The 5,348-nt window shown below is 41.5% G+C and overlaps 1 pseudogene; it reads left to right on the forward strand.

Annotated features, from left to right (window-relative positions):
- Positions 1 to 4,956: 4,956 nt before the first annotated feature.
- Positions 4,957 to 5,080, forward strand: LOC127691778 (uncharacterized; annotated as a pseudogene).
- The last annotated feature ends 268 nt before the right edge of the window (positions 5,081 to 5,348 follow it).

Here is a 5,348-nt window from a genome sequence, read left to right on the forward strand (position 1 = left end):
CGCAAAGAATTTAGAAAAAAATATATATGTAAAAAAAAAAGAAGATCCCTTCAAATCTACAAGAAGAATATAGGACAATGAGATCTGTCTACACATCCAACCCTACAGAGGTGCTAGAAAAAAGCTCCAACCTAAACTGGTTAACTACAACCATCAAAACAAGACTATAAATAATCTCTGGCAAGCAAAATCCAAAGAATGGAAGTACACACACCACCACTAACATTAGCAATTGCATCAACAATAACAACATCAGAAGAATCAACAATCATTGTTCATTTATATCTCCTAACATCAATGACCTCAATTCTCTATTAGAAAAGCACAGATTAACAGAATGAATGCAAAAATAGAATCAGTCATTCTGCTACATGTAAGAAATTCAACATCAAGGGTAGACATTACCTCACACTGAAGGCTTAGATAAAGATATCTCCAGCAAATGGACCAAAGAATCAATCTGATATAGCAATTTCCATATCTAACAAAATCAACTTCAGTCTAAAACTAATCAGAAGAGATAAAAGAAAGATTTTATATATTCATCCAAGGAAAATCTATCAAAAAGCTGTTTCCATTCTTAACATTTATACCTCAAACTCAAGGTCACCAAATTTGTTAAAGAAACATTACTACAGCTTAAATCATGTATTATCCCTCACTTCAATGGAAGGCTTCAATACCCTCTCTTACCAATAGACAGATATTCCAGTCACAAAATAAACAGAGACTTTCTGGAGCTGATAGATTTTATAAGCCAAATGAACATTACAGATATTCACAAAAATTTCACCCAATCGTACAAATATACATTCTTCTCTGTACCTCATGGAACTTTCTCCAAAATCAAGTACCTATTCAGACACAAAGAAAGTCTGATACAAGAAAATTGAGATGCCACCCAGCAACCTATCAGGCCACAACAATAACAAATCAAAGCTAGATGTCAACAACAGAAAGCTTCTAAATGCTTAAAAATGAATAAACAATATACCAAAATTATTATGGGACAAAATTAATATGGTTCTAAAGAGAGGCATGTGTATTAGTTTGTGTTCTCTAGAGTCACAGAACGTATGGATAGTCTTTATATAGTTAGGGAATTGTCGATGACTTACAGTCTATTGTCCAACTCCCCAACAATGGTCAGCAGCAGCTGTGGATGGAAGTCCAAGGATCTAGCAGTTTCTCAGTCCCACGAGGCAAGCAGGCAAGGAAGAATAAGAGAGTCTTCCTTCTTCCAATATCCTTATATATCTCCAGCAGAGGGTATAGCCCAGATTAAAGGCTGTAGGTCTCCAACAGAGGGTGTGGCCCAGATTATTGGTGTGTGGGTCTCCAGCAGAGGGTGTGGACCAGATTAAAGGTGTGTGCATCCATGCCTTTAATCCCAAATGATCTTGAACTTGGAGATCTCCTTGTCTTAGCCACTATGCTTCAAGATCTCCATACCAAGATCCAGGTCAGAAACTTATCTCTCTGAGCCTCCAAATTAGGATCATAGGTGAGCGTTACAATTCTAGACAGTAGTTCATTCCAAATATAGTCAAGTTGACAACCAGGAATAGCCACTACAATCCACCCCTTGTCAACTTGACACAAATAATATCTCATGTCCACATGAAACAATAACAAGATTGTGAATATGCCTAACATGATACAACTATTCCTCGTACAATCGCAAACACATTTGTAAATTTACAATGGGGAAATGTCCCTTGGGAACACTCTTTCAGTGTTTCAACACCAATTGATGTTAAAGGGATTGGAAGAAAGACAAATGTATCTTTAACAAAATAAGATAGAAGCATTCATATTACTTATAATCCTCGTTTCTGCGACTGGTTACGTGGCCTTAGCTGGTATATATAACTACCTTCCTCTGCTAACCATTCTGTATTTCCTTCACCTTCGGCAAGCACCTCAGCAGGTCTTGGCTCTTTTCCTGGAGGATTGATCCATACCTTCATTCCTGATGGGTCTGTGTCCTTTGTCATCCTGCTTGGATTAGGCTGTTGTAGTTTCCCATCGACTTTAATCACAGGACATGGTAGTACTAAGAGACGCCCTAGGAAATCTCCTGCACTCCAGACATAATCCTGTTTACATCCATTGTGGAGATGTAATCCAATTTCCCCATGGTAATCTAGATCTATCACCCCTCCTAACACTGTTATTCCTTTCTTAGCCTATAGGTTTAAGGGCATTTGAAGCCCAAAATGGTCAGGGGGAAGTCTGAGCTTCCAGTTCAATGGAATGTTTCTTGTGGCTCCTGGTAGGAGCACTTCCCCCTCTGGAACCAAAACTTCTAGGCCAGCAGAACCTAAATTTGTGGGGACAGGAAGCAAACATTTTTCCTAGAGGGTCACTAGGAGTCATAGTGAGTGGAACTATTCCCTTTTCCACCCCTTGATTCCTGGACCTATGGATCCTGGCTATAGGAGAAACTGTACCATATATCGAATGCTGACTCAAAACATATACTGCCTTCTGAAGAACTCTGCCCCAGCCCTCCATGTTGTTGCCATCTAATTGGAGCTGTAACTGTGTCTTCAAAAGGCCATTCCATCTTTCTATCAGACCAGCTGCTTCAGGATGATGGGGAACATGGTAAGACCAGAGAATTCCATAATCGTGGGCCCACTGTCGCACTTCTCTGGCTGTGAAATGAGTTCCTTGGTCAGAAGCAATACTGTGTGGAATACCGTGATGATAGATAAGGCATTCTGTGAGTCCACAGATGGTGGTTTTGGCAGAAGCATTACGTGCAGGAAAGGCAAATCCATAACCAGAATAAGTATCTACTCCAGTAAGAACAAAACACTGTCCTGTCACAGGGGAAGTGGTCCAATATAGTCAACCTGCCACCAGGTTGCTGGCTGGTCACCTCGAGGAATGGTGCCATATCTGGGGCTCAGTGTTGGTTTCTGCTGTTGGCAGATCTGGCATTCAGCAGCAGTTGTAGTCAGGTCAGCTTGGTGAGAGGAAGTCCGTGTTGCTAACCCCAAGCATAACCTCCGTCTCAGCCACCATGGCCACTTTGTTCATGTGCCCACTGGGCAATAACTGGGATGGCTGGGGAAAGAGGGCGACTGTCCACAAAATGGGTCATCTTATCCACTTGATTATTGAATTCCTCTTCAGCTGAAGTCACCTTTTGGTGAGCATTTACATGGGACACAAATATCTTCACATCCTTTGCCCATTTGGAGAGATATATCCACATACTTCTTCCCCAGATGTCTTTCTCACCAATTTTCCAATTGTGATCCTTCCACGTCCCTGACCATCCAGCTAATCCATTGGCTACAGCCCATGAGTCAGTGAACAATCGTACATCTGGCCATTTCTTCTTCCAAACAAACTGTAATACCATATGTACTGCCCGAAGTTCTGCCCACTGTGAAGATTTTCCTTCATCTGTATCTTTCAGAATTGTCCCAGAAAGGGGTTGTAATGCTGCAGCTGTCCACTTCTGGGTGGTGCATGCATAACGTGCAGAGCCATCAGTATTGTCAGCAAGAGTCACTGTTGGTTTATCAGCCTCTGAGGGATTAATTTCCTCAAGTGGAGAAGGCATTGTTTCAAGGGGTGGGGCTGAGGGTCCTACTTCTTCAGGTGGAGCAAATCCTTGAAAATCTGAAGATTCAAAATTCTCAATTTCAATAGGGTCTTCCCACATATCCCCATCCCAAGTTATAGGATCCCATTCTTTGCCAATTAATGCCCACACTTTAACTGCTGACACCTTCTAAAGTTGAGACTTACATTTTCACTGTAATTCAGCCAACCTTATAATGAGGGCTTCAGTTTGATTTTCTGCTACTTGAGCTCTATGGCTGCTAGAGTAGATTCTCTTCAAGGGTACACTTAGCAACTTTTAGATTGTTTACTTGACTCTGGAGTTCTTCAATTTTATCACGCAACTCCTTCCTTTCCTTCATTGTTTTTTCCCAAGATGCTAAGAGCAACCAGCCAGCAAAATCATTTTCCGATTTTTTCCCCACCTTGGAGAAAGTATTGTATACCACTGAATCACCTAATTCATCAAGATAATCAAAGGCATTAGCTTCCTTAAGCTTGAGATATAGTTTCATCCATGGGTCTTCAATATTCTCCAAGCTCCCAGGAGGGAGAGAATCTGGAGAAGTTTCAGTAGTTGAAGATGCTATTGGATCAACCAACCAACTCCAAAATTTTGAAGCATTCATCCTTATACTTCTGCTCCTCTAGAACAACTTCTGGTACCAACTTCTGTATTAGTTTGGGTTCTCTAAAGTCACAGAACATATGGATGGTCTTTATATAGTTAGGGAATTTGTCGATGACTTACAGTCTATAGTCCAACTCCCCAACAATGGTCAGCAGCAGCTGTGGATGGAAGACCAAGGATCTAGCAGTTTCTCAGTCCCATGAGGCAAGCAGGCAAGAAGAGTGAGAGAGAGTCGTCCTTCTTCCAATATCCTTATATATCTCCAGCAGAGGGTATAGCCCAGATTAAAGGCTGTAGGTCTCCAACAGAGGGTGTGGCCCAGATTATTGGTGTGTGGGTCTCCAGCAGAGGGTGTGGACCAGATTAAAGGTGTGTGCATCCATGCCTTTAATCCCAAATGATCTTGAACTTGGAGATCTCCTTGTCTTAGCCACTATGTTTCAAGATCTCCATACCAAGATCCAAGGTCAGAAACTTATCTCTCTGAGCCTCCAAATTAGGATAACAGGTGAGCGTTACAATTCTAGACTGTAGTTCATTCCAAATATAGCCAAGTTGACAACCAGGAATAGCCACTAGAGCATGTTTATAATACTAAGTGCTGCCACACAACAAAAATCTCATGCTAGCAACTGAACAGCACAACAGAAAACTCTAATACAAAAAGAAGAAATCATACCCAAGCTTAAATGAGATGAAATAATCATACTCAATGCTGAAGTTAAGAAAATGGAGACAAATGGAATGATACAAAAAATATTGAAGTTGATACTCTGTTACATTTGCATCAATAGGTAGCAGAGAGAGGCTATTTCTACTCTCAGTGTTCTCACATATGGACATCTAAATGATTAGTAGCCTAACATTCCCTGAAAAAAAATGAGCTTGAGATGACCACCAGTACTGTGCTGTGCAGGCCCTGGGTGGGGGCAAGCCAGAGACTAGAAGATCCCCACCTAGAAATGAGGGACCCAGGCAGGAGTGAGCTTCAAACAGATGACCTAGCACAGGAATGATGGGACAGTCTAGGCAAGGAACAAGCCCACGATGACTTCTAGTTCAGTGCTACACAGACCTGAATGGGCAGAACATGCCTGAGAGACCCTGGCTGGTACCATAATTCATGAGTTAGGCA

Source organism: Apodemus sylvaticus, chromosome 8, assembly GCF_947179515.1.
Source record: "Apodemus sylvaticus chromosome 8, mApoSyl1.1, whole genome shotgun sequence".
Lineage (NCBI taxonomy): Eukaryota > Metazoa > Chordata > Mammalia > Rodentia > Muridae > Apodemus > Apodemus sylvaticus.